This window comes from Nicotiana tomentosiformis, chromosome 3 (genome assembly GCF_000390325.3).
Source record: "Nicotiana tomentosiformis chromosome 3, ASM39032v3, whole genome shotgun sequence".
Lineage (NCBI taxonomy): Eukaryota > Viridiplantae > Streptophyta > Magnoliopsida > Solanales > Solanaceae > Nicotiana > Nicotiana tomentosiformis.
In genome coordinates, this window is record NC_090814.1 from 106,524,901 (window position 1) to 106,538,199 (window position 13,299).

Genomic DNA, 13,299 nt, shown 5'->3' on the forward strand with positions numbered 1-13,299 from the left:
GGGTGCCAACTTCAATAACCAACAATAGTTCATAACAACATAAAAGAAGTAATACCAAAAATAACTCAACAATCAAATGCTCAACAAAAAAATATGATTTCTGAAAATAATTCTGCCTTTCAAGTACTTCAATGAAAACCCAAATCGTTTACCAGAGTTACCAAAAATATGAGTAAGTTTGAAAATAATAATTTTCCCAAAATCCTTTAAGTAATAAATAAGATGTTTCATTTTCTTTCCAGAAAACCAGTGTAAAACAAATGCATCACTATACCCGTCTGTCAATATGTGTAAGAAATCATGAATGATGTGATATTGTATAGCATAAGAAAAATACATCTGTATGCATGTATGTCATGTGTGCATGTCAATGCAATGTATCTCAGAGATGAACTCATGTACTCACACTCTCAGAGTACTCAATCTCATTGTCTCGCATTCTCTCTCACTATGCTCAACGCTCAGCACACTCAATCACTCAGCGATGTACAATACCTGTTGCGGTGTGCAGCCCGATTCATATATGACCATAAGGCCCGTTGCGGCATGCAACTCGATCCACATATATATAGTCGACTGCGCTCACTGGGGGTGTGCAAACTCCGGAGGGGCTCCTTCAGCCCAAACGCTATATTGTTGTGGCGTGCAGCCCGATCCAATATTGTTGTGGCGTACAACCCGATCCAATAATATATATATATATATATATATATATATATATATAGCTCGAAGGCTCGTTGTGGCATGAAACCCAATCCATATAAAATATAATCAATATAATATGTTGCAGCATGCAGCCCGATTCAAAATGTCACTCTCACTCAGGCCCTCGGCCTCACTCAGTCATCAATCTCTCTAGTCTCACTCACGGGCTCACAATGTCATGAAACTAGCCCGACAACAATGATATGATGTATCAATAAATAATATCTGAGACTGAGATATGGTATGAATGCATGAATATGACTGAGTACGAAATATCAATGAAATAAGTGATATGACAGTAAGAAACGACTACTATGGGTCCAAACAATATCGGTATAAAGCCTAAACATGATATCTAGCATGATTGACAGCTCAATTACTTTATCACATGGTGAAAACACGGATATCAACAAAATAGGGCCACTATTCAGTGCCACGGAAATAACAGAGTCCCAATTCACATGGTGCACGCCCACACGCCCGTCACCTAGCATGTGCGTCACCTTAACACAAATCACATAACACGTATTTCGGGGTTTCATACCCTCAGCACTAAGATTAGAAGAGTTACTTACCTCGAACGCGTTCCGACCTCCGAACGGCTCAAAAAACCAATCCACAAGATGAAAATTGCTCCAAGAATCGCCTCAATCAGAGTTTGGAAATGTTAAAATGAAGCCAAAATCGTGAACCCTTGTATTTATCATTCTACCTAGCACTTTCGCACATGCGGCACATTAGCCGCTTCTGCGAGGTCGCATTTGCAACCAAAAACACGCTTCTGTAGAGAAGCACTAGAGGTCTGCCTTTGCACCTGCGGTAAAATACCCGCATCTACGCACTCGCAGGTGCCCGCCCACTTGTAGCTTCTGCGCTTCCAACCACTTTTGCGCTCAACTCACCGCAGATGCGAAGCAATCTCCCCTTCTGCGAAACCCTGCTCCCAACAATATTTCCGCTCCTGCAACCCCTTCGTCATTTTTGCGACCCTCGTACCTGCGCATACCGGCCGCAGGTGCGGCCACACCAAAACCAGCAATCTTAGCAAAAATCCAAAATGCAATGAAATGATCCGAACCTCGTCCATAATTCACCCGAGCTCGGGACCCCGTCCGAATATACCAACAAGTTTCATAATACAATACGGACCTACTCGAGGCCTCAAAACACACATAACAACATCGAAACGACGAATCACGCCTCAAATCGAAATCTGTGAACTTTGAACTTTCAAATTCAATAACTCGTGCCGAAACATAGTAAATCAATCCGGAATGACTTCAAATTTTGCGCATAAGTCCAAAATAACATAACGAAGCTATTCCAAATTCCCAGAATCACAATCCGAATCCGATATCAAAAATTCCACTCCCGGTCAAACTTTTCAAATTTTCAACTTTTGCTATTTCGAGCCAAATTCAACTGCGGACCTCCGAATCACAATACGGACGCGCTCCTAAGTCCGAAAACACCCAACAGAGCTAATGGAACAATCAAACTCCGTTTCGGGTTCAAATTCACAAAAAATAAACTTGGTTGACTCTTTCAAATTTAAAGCTTCTAGTTGAGAATCATTCTTTCAAATCAATTCCGAATAATCTGAAAACCAAAACTGACGATTCACATAAGTGATATTAAATCATACGGAGCTACTCTTGCCCTCAAAAAACCGAGCGAAGTATAAATGCTTAAAACAACCGGTCGGGTCATTACATCCTCCCCCACTTAAACATACGTTCATCCTCGAACGTGTCCAGAGTTGTTCTCAAAGCCATCAATCTACCGTATAACCTTACCATGAACATACCCGGGGGTGATCCCACGTCACCCTATCCCATACATGCCCGATAACACAACATAACTGAAATTTCTCAATTCCACCTAGCCCACAAGCCTTCTAATCAAATTTCCAACATCCGAAATTTCTTATAAGATCAGAATTTCGCATCTACATACTTTATAAGTCTGAACGAGCTGTACCAAAAGTCGAAACCATAACTCAAATACTCAAATTCAAATACCACATAGCTCAAATGCTCGAAGTAATGATTTCTAATCACAATAGCTGCTCAAATCAACCCAATGCCGGTAATAAACCTCATATCAAACAAAACCTTGTTCTAAAACCTTCGTACACTGGCAATGATGAAAGAAACATGCAGAACTCATAACCCTTCATCAGATCAACAAGTCATGGTACTCCATCTCCCTTGACAAGAACTATAGCAAATTTCTAAGCCGACTTTCAATATTATCCTTCCAACTATACTAACATCAATTTCGATAGTATCCATTCTATGTACAATTACCTCATCTCATCAAATACCAGCTACTCTACTGACATGCCACCCCAATACTGTCTAAAGCCACAACCCGTGCAATCTGTGCACCAATAAGCAACATTCCAGATTTACTCAATCACGAAAATGACTCAAACAAGAGAACCGTCCCGCAAGCTCGACGGGTACCACCCAAACGCAATGCTAAGAACTCATCACACACCGTAGAACCATAACACACGAATCTAACACCAAGGATCATATCTCAACATAACTCTGCCGCTATGCGCGACCCCATCCAAACACTGATCCATATGAAGTACCTCAGCCGCCATGCTCAAAATCAATAACCACGCGCAATCCGACATCAAGTACTCAAAGTGTATTACCATAACCACGGAGAAGGAGATGACACAATACCACGCAAAACCCGAAAGAACATAACCCATATGCCATCAACCATGCAATACCCAATTACTCATCTTGCTCAAATTCCGCTATAAAGCCCAAATAGGATCGCACTAGGTGTGCTTATAACCAACAGATCACAACTCCTCGTAGCATAGAAGAGTAACCCACAGATCATCTCAAAATACGAATAAGATCAACAACAACCGAATGGCACATCCCTCAATAATAGCAGTATGGAGCCAACCAATCCGGCTCAGTGTAGAATACACATCCTAATTGGGCCTACCAATGGACCCCCAAATCGACTCTGGTCACCCACAAATAGATAAATAACCCTCCGAAAATCCACAATGACTGAATCATAACACATACTATCATCTGGATAGCTTCGGCCACAACCTCACAGTCCACAACCATGAAACAATCTGCTCCTGAGAACTCCCAGCCTCCAAATCCATAAAACACACAAATCACCATATCTGATTCCATCCCCACCGCCAGAATGTCTAACACATCTCTCATACACGATCATACCACGAGAAATACTTATCAAATTCTTCTGTGCCACATAGCAAAATTTGAATATCAGCAATCGATCAACTAGGAGAGTGCCGCAATATCAATGAAGTATCCATAAATCAAAACACATTGCCCCTTCTGAAATGTGCACCCTTCTCACGCAATACCAAGTAGTAATATCATTCACCTAGTCATCTGAATTCGTCCATGCTGCCTATGAATTTATGTCCTTCCCTTCAAAACTGAACTGTGACCTTGCACAAGCAAATCTCAATCCCAGAGAAAATTTTAATACGAAATATATTCCTCACACCGGTAGGAAATATACCCCTCGAACCATGGTAAAAGCCATTGAGAATTCTTCGAAACCCATTTGCACACAATCAAGCTATCTGAACTGAATCTCTCTAACTTAACCCAGCCACACAAGTTGCCAAAACCCAAGAGCATTGCCACGAAACACCTCTAGAGTCTAGCCACATCATAAGAACCCAAAGAACCGATCATACCCATTATTATGCTAACCCAACCTACTACCATGCTGTCATATTTCTCCAAGTCCCTTCCAAATTGCTTTCAAGTTGATACTTCTCCTTGCTGGAGCACCACAATCCTTAACCAAAATTCACCACACAAGAGGCCCTAGTATAAAACCACCACGCCCCAAGGCCCATAAGCCGCTGACTTCCCTCGTAAGCACCCCAAAGCACCACAACCGAGATACCCACTCTAAAGAGACCTTATGTGAACCTAAAACTGTTTCTTTCACCTTCTCGACGCAGAAATGCATAATCCACAATCGTATAAAAATGCTACAAGTCTCGACACCATCCAATGTAACTCTCAGTTTCTAGCCATATATCAATATTGAAAATCCCAAATCGCTACATATAATTCTTGAATCCATTAGAACCATTCTCGAGAGGCATCCACTCTGCTCAAATCTCAATTGAACTGACCAAACGGATCGAACAACTTGTGCCTCATTAGTACACCAACGCCCAAGGGAGTAGTCCACACTCCTAAGCAATCGAGCAAATTCCTACTCCATGTACCCTACATCCTTCGCGAATAACCACTCAATTATTTCATGATTCCCATATACCCATAGAGCGTAATACAACCTGTATCCAGAAATTCCTTTACCCGAGTCATCCTCGATCTCGACCTCTGCAAGTCATAACTGATTCACAAGTATACCCCAAATCGAAACCAATACGACACATAACCATGCAAACAACTTGTCGATAGCAAACTCCCCCACTTGGCTCAAAGCCATAGAACAAAACAGTCAATAACATCACGATACCCATACTCTATTACTTCCAGAATCCCGTACTGAAATTCAACTAAATCTTTCGCAAGCCCATGTAACACAAACCATATAATACCTCAAATCGTCTGCAAATCTCGCATTCACCCTTGTAATAGTCAAGCCAACTTCCACAAGCGATCCAAACTTATATTGCAACATATATCATTCACTGGTAAAAGAGAACTCTCTACAAAACATCATAAGGACCACACAACTTCAGGACACCTCGTAGGAGATATCCCGCCTGCTCTGCCTCAAACCGACATCTCTCTATACCCTTCCACAGTCACGACTACTATGCAATCACTTAATTTTCTTGATTCTGAACACATTAACAAGACATCAGAATCTACTTCACTCCACAACTAAATAACATGAGAGATCCCTCAACACACCCATAACTCGAGACCATACGCCAAATCAAGACAGAAATCAAACACCCCATAGTCCTTGATACATCTAAAGTGAACTCTTCACGTCACATTCGAACAATTTTAACACATTTCGCAGTCTCATCATACTCACCCCATAGTCATCCAATCACAAATTCCTCTAACAGGGACACCATCGGACATATAAGTCCCACAAACACATGTTCACACAACCAAATTCTCCGTGCTCAAGCCACCATCAAAACCCGATCTCAAGTCCTCCAGATTGGCCCATCATCAGCACGCCAAAATCATATCTCGTACCTCAACCATGGAATCACAAGCCGTCGACACACAACCAATACCGAGCGCTCACATGCGCATACCAATGCGTGGAAGGAATTCAAAGAGTACGCTTCAAGCTGAATCAATGTAGCAGAATAAAGAAAGAAAGATGGGAAGTATATCCTAAATGTCCTATAACCTAAAGATAGGTATGGACGTCATCATACCGATCTGCAAGACTCTACTAGACATTTGCTCGTGACTTGTAGAACCTATAAATCTAGAGCTCTAATACCACCTGTCACGACACGAAATCCACCTGGTCGTGATGGCACCTAACCCAAACCACTAAGTAAGCTAGTTAAAGACTAACCAATTCTAATAACGATTAATAAAGCAATTAAGTAAAGAAATTATCTGAATCTGATACATTCCCCAAGAACTGATTGTACAAATCATGAGCTTCTAAGAATATAGTTTACAAAGCGGAAATGAAATAAATACATAGTTTATTTCAATAGTACATAAACAGAGTTTTACAAATCTGAAGCTACCACGAACAAGAGGCAGCTACAGCCGGAACGCAGGTACATCTTCAATCCAGCTCCCATCGAACACAGCAACATTAGCAGCCAACATCTGCACGCAAATTGCAGAAGTGTAGTATGAGTACAACCAATCCCATGTACTCAATAAGTAACAAACCTAACCTTAGGTTGAAAGTAGTGACGAGCTTGTACCAAGGTCGGGTCCCAACTTCAATAACCAACCATAGTTCATAACAATATAAAACAAGTAATACCAAAAGTAACTTAACAATCAAATGCTCAACAAAAAAAAATGATTTCTAAAAATAGTTCTGCCATTCAAGTACCTCAATGAAAACCCAAATCATTTACCAGAGTTACCAAAAATATAAATAAGTTTGAAACAATAATTTTCACAAAATCCTTTCCGTAATAAATAAGACGTTTCATTTTCTTTTCAGATAACCAGTGTAAAACAAATGCATCACTATGCCCATCTGTCAACGTGTATAAGAAATCATGAATGATGTGATACCATCATGAATGATGTGATACCATACAGCATAAGGAAAATACATCTCTATGCATGTATGTCATGTGTGCATGTCAATGCAATGTATCTCAGAGATGAACTCATTTACTCACACTCTCAGAGTACTCAATCTCACTGTCTCACATTCTCTCTTACTATGCTCAAGGCTCAGCACACTCAATCACTCAGCGTTGTACAATACCTACTGCGGCGTACAGCCCGATCCATATATGACCATAAGGCCCGTTGTGGCGTGCAGCCCGATCCATATATGACCATAAGGCCCATTGCGGCATGCAACTCGATCCACATATATAAAGTCGAATGCGCTCACGGGGGTGTGCAGACTCCGGAGGGGCTCCTTCAGTCCAAGCGCTATATTGTTGCGGCGTGCAGCCCGATCCAATATTGTTACGGCATGCAACCCGACCCAATATTGTTATGGCGTGCAACTCGATCCAATATTGTTGCGGCGTGCAACCCGATCATTTTATATATATATATATATATATAGCCCGAAGGCTCGTTGCGGCGTGCAACCCGATCCATATAAAATATAATCAATATAATATGTTGCGGCGTGTTGGGCCATGACAACATGGTATCAGAGCGCTAGGTTCACTTAGCTCTCACGAGTCAAGAGCGAGTCTAGTAGAGTCTTGCGGATCGGTACAGAGATGTTTGTACTTATCTTCTAGAGGCTACAGGGCTGTTAGAAGCACTTCCCTTCTTGATTCCTTATCGTGCGATTTGATTCCATTGAGGCTTATGCCTTCATTTCTTTCCCATTCAATATTATGCGACGTGAAGCATTGTTTATAAATCGGGAATTGAGGAATTGTAATGGTACTACAAATGTGGTGCGGGATGTTTCTCCCTACGTAGTTGATTGGGCTATTGTCGTCGCCTTGTGGAAGGATATTCTATCATTTTAGCCCAGTAGTTGTACTTCTGAGAGCTTTGAGGCTATGCACAGGTTGCTATGATGCTCATGAGTTATTATCACATAGTATTTATGTGAAGGTAGGATGCTTGCCTATGTCTCGGAGCAGTGAATGACTTGAAATGAGGTTTACTCAGTGCATGATTCAGATTCGGCATTTTACTTTCGACGAAGGAAAGGCAATCGAACTAAGAATGTTCAGACTTAGGTTGATGGAGTAGTGGGACTCGATATTTTCGAGCGTGGTGGAATCTTTGCCTGTGATGTGGCGTCATCGTCCTCGATTGGTAATGATGTGTTAAGTTCACCGGTGTTGTGGTTTCCTTCAATTCGCCTTGGGGCAGGTTATTATAAATGGTGCCGATAAAGCGGCTGTCAGAGGTCGCAGTGTGCAGTGGTTCAAGATCGAATCGGCATTTCCGATATTGATGGCTCGATAAAGATGATTTTCGGAAGGGTTTGAAGTTAGTATCGATCTATCGGTTAAAGTGCTACAGAGGTAGATTTTGATTTAAGGCAACAACTGGGCAGCGAAGGATGAGGAAGGACATGTGGGAGGTGTCTTATGGTAGTTAAGTTCCTAGAAGGCCAAGTGTGAGAAACAAAAGTCGAGTAGTTGCTTAAAGGAGAGGGTTTGACCAAAGTGGGAGAGTGAAAAGGTAGCATATGGGTTACGGGGTAGGATAGCTACATTCCTTGAGGAAAGTTTAGAGTGATTTGGGAATGATGGTGGACAGTGATTGGGTCTACAAACTTAATTTGAAATATTGGATATTATACGGCGAGAGATTGGATACAATAGAAAAGAGTTGCTTGATATGAAGAAGGATACCACATGACTTTGGATTGGAATGTATTGTCGCACCTTTAGTTGACGTCCATAAGGAGTGAATGGACTGGTGCAGCTGGTGAATGCGCACGGGCTCAAGATGGGCTACTGATTATGTAGTAAGTGTACCCAGTGCAACGACGTTGGAATATGTCGGCATGTAATTTCCACAGATGGGTTATCTCCTGTGAGCTGGTTAAAGGTCGTGTGGTGTTGATGAAGCTTCTGCGAAGAATTCTACTGGCTACCCGGTAAGATATTGAATATGTAAATGTGGTTAGTGGTTCGGAATGTTCGTTAAAGGTTAATAGAAGGATTTCCAAGAATTTGGCGGGTGATTGTGCTGGATCATGTCGATGAAGGAAGAGTCTTGGTGGGTACCAGGTTTATGCAATAGTAGCTTCAAGCTGGGTGGGAGAGTCCCACCGCCTACAGTTGGATTGCATGGTCGTCTATTTGTAAGATTTTTGGGGTATCGGCATATTGATGGGTTGTTATGACTAAGGAAAGAGAACATCAGTGCTAATTTGAGCAAGCTATTTGAGGAATGTGTGCTACAGTTGGCCTTATCGATTCATGCTCAGGCTTTGGGAAGACTCCGGATTTATGCTTCGTGTAGAGGCGAGTTACAAGGAAGATGATTCGGCCAGGTGCTTCTTTGAAAGGGTGCTCATGTGCTAGCGGAGCCTTGGAGTTGATTATATTCGGGACCAAGTCAGAGTGGGTGACTCTCAAAAATGGTCCTAGTAGATTCAAAAGTTAAGGTGTGGTGTCAAAGGATTTCGAGTCCATAGTATGGATGAATATCGAGCTTTTGCAGCGGATTATGATAAAGGAGATTGGAGTATTCCGTGTTATCTTTGGTCTACGGGGTATCATGAGAGGAAGGGGAGCATGTATCTTTGGATTTATAGAAGAATCATCAGAATGGTTGTATCAGTTGAAGACGCAATTATGCGCACAAGGAGGGTATGAAATAGTTTGTGGGTGTTGGGGACAATGTGGTCTCGTGAAATGGGGTCACTCGGGATGAGTGCGGATTAAGTTCGTTATATTGATAAAGGAGCTGTTGTTATTTCTAAGGAAGATCCAAAGTAAATTAGGAGAAGTCGGGTTTGGTTAGTAATGGTTGGATCGGTATAATGATGGCAATGATCAGCTCCTTCAGTGTGTTGGGTTATTCATGTGACTTGTGACGATACGTGCGAGGTTTGACAGTCGCCGTAACTGATCTTATTTGGAGGCTTTCGAGTATTATGGCATGTTATGTGCAGATTGTCACGATCCAAAATCGTTAAAGGTCGTGATGGTACCAGACACTACTGTCAGGCAAGCCAACACTAAATAGTTAATTAAATTCTCATTTTAATATTTTTGAAATCGTAAATATACTTCAATCTAACTAGTAAAAGATGAATTTACAGAATAATAACAATGTTTTCCAATTTCAATAATGAACATCCCATAATCATCCCAGAACCCGGTGTCACAAATGCATGAGCATTTTCTAGAAATTTAAAATAAAATACAATAACTATCCGGAATACAAATTTGGACAGCAAAGAAAGTACAATACTCTGAAGGAGACTTTGCTGGCTGTCGGTCGTACATAAGATGCAGCTCACCTAAATCTCCGTAATAACCGCGCCTCTGCACCCACAAGGCCACTAGTCATATATGTACCTGTACAAAACGTGCAGCAAGTGTAGTATGAGTACGTAAATCAACGTGTACCTAGTAAGTGTCCCGCCTAACCTCAAAGAAGTAGAAACGAGAGGTCGACTCTGACACTTACTGTGGTCATCAATAATATAAGGTACAGTAAAGAAGTGAATGAATATGAGACAGAGTAAATATATGAAACAAACAAGTATAAAATACGTGGTACAATTTCCCTCTTTACAATTTACTCAAGCTCTCAACTAGCGAGTTCCCTCCGTAACCGGAGCATATATATATATATATATATATGTAGTGGACCTCATCAAAGATATATATATTAGATATAGTGGATCTCATCAAAGAGGTGGTTGTCATAATTCAAATCAGGGAAAACCCCTCAGATACACAAGCTTCTTGCCAAATGTTATGCATAATTCCACGAGGATAACGTATATATAGGAAATGCCAAGGCGTACGACCCGATCCAACATAAAAGTAAATTGTGCACTGCCGAGGGTCGAACAGCACGAACCATAGATGCATCTATTAACCTGCCGAGGCGAACGGCCCGCTCCCATGAGAGTGTGGTACATAAATCCTGCCGAGGCCTCAAATCATATCAAAAACATCAAAATCAAGAATCGCACCCCAATTCAAACTTAATAAACTTTGAAATTTTAACTTCTACAATCGATGCTGAAACCTATCAAATCACGTCCGATTGTCCTCAAATTTTGCACACAAGTCACATTTGACATTACGGACCTACTCTACTTTCGGACATCGATAACATTGAAATGCACTTCAACCCAAATTTATGAAATTCTTCCAAAATGCCAACTTCCACGATAGGCGCTGAAACGCTCCTGGGTCATCCAAAACCCGATCCGGACTTACGCCTAAGTCCGAATTCATCATACGAACCTGTTGGAACCTTCAAATCCCGATTCCGAGATCGTTTACTCAAAATCCAACCTTAGTCAATTCATCCAACTTAAAACTTCCGAAATGGGAATTTTCTTTTCAAATCAATTTGGAACTTCTGAAATTTCAATTCCGACCACGCGTACCAGTCATAATACCTGAAGTGATATTGGTCATGGCCTCAAACTGCTGAACGACGCACTAGAGCTCAAAACGACCGGTCGGGTCGTTACATTCTCTCTCACTTAAACATATGTTCGTCCTCGAACGTGCTAAGAACTGCTTTGGGGTTGTCCGAAATCACTGTTTAATACCTCGTGCACTTACCTGTGCTGCCACAACTCAGTTGAGCACACTAGCTTGAGCTGGTCTGAAGATTCTCCCTTTTTACTTAGCTAAATAAGCCTTAGAGTCCAATTCCAACATCCCGAATTCTCTGCCAGGCATGTTCCCATCATACGAACATCGTATCAATCACAACACGAGGCACCGATACATGATTGCATACCTTTGTTGAATTCACACTATGCACTGCATAACTCACATGACCATAATAACATCCTCTGATAACAATAGCCGAAATTCCTCGAATCCGATGCTCGCAATGCACCTCAGGACATATATAAGTCTTGTTCCAACTCTTGCAATACCGCCACGACAGAAGAGATGTGTAGAAATTCATAACTAACTGCAGAGTCAACAAATCACTAAATCTCTCCCTTTGACTAGAATCATCACCCCATTATGAACCAAATAATGGTATTTGCTATTTAATATACTTCATATAATCCGATCGCACAGATCCCAGATCCCAAAAATCTGGTCTCACCCCGTATAAGCTGCTTAGGCAACAAGCCACCCCAAACATGACCAAAAGTCTCATATGATGCCGCAATGTGCCAATAAGCTATGAACTTGAACGTGATACATAAGGAAAATGAATCTCTGGAAGGGACTACTCAACCCACACAACTAATTAGACAACCGAAAAAAGGTGTTATGAACCTTCCCTAGAAAATAGAAAACAAAACACACAAAAATAAATATAGGGGACTGTACTCAACATCACACTATTGCGGCGTGCAACCCGATCCAAACAACATGCATGTGGCGGTGTGCCACCCGATCCATACATAAAATCTATATAAGGAGATACTTACCGAGCTAGAATGCTCATTATTACAAAATACCCGAATATCGGCCACAAGCACACTAAGTGCATAATACCATCCCTGGGAGGACAAACAGCGCCATACGCTACAAAACTCAAGCACAACTAAGGTGCGATATATGATCTGAATCTCGAGAGCCATCCTGCTCACATAACATCATTGTTACACGGAACCTCAGCACAAATGAAATTTATCAAGTTGTTTCACAACACACACGACACAATATAGCATTACATGAAAAAGCCGACGACGAAACAACATCCAAAGTCCGAATACTCCTCCATAAGGAGCACTATGCAGAAATGAACACATCCAGTCTGATACAGAGCCCATATTCATATTTAAATCCTTTCATGGACCTCATACCGATTCTGATCGCACAGTACCATGCTAATAACCTTTCAAAGGGCCATAATAACCCTTTTTCCCATAACACACAAGAACAACCATCATAACCGGAACAAACTTCCATAGTCCACAGCCAAGTGAACAGAGCGCCCTCCAGGCATAAATTCTCATATGAACAATAGTACTGCAATCTCCATACTAGGTTCCAATCTTCGATCAATCTAGTAACTACATGTCACACTTATACAATCTCCCCGTGGGACGTGCTCCTACGACCCTACGCACCAGATAACAAGTCTGCACATCCATACCACCGGCCGCACAAATGTTGTAAAGCAAATCAAAAATGTGAAATCACTACTCAAAGCCTCTTACACAGGACACCGATCTCAGGTGACGCTAAAAACAATGTCAGATGGCTCTAACCATCTGAGTCGTTTCTCGCTCATCCGAGCTCGTGACATTCTTGCCAACACC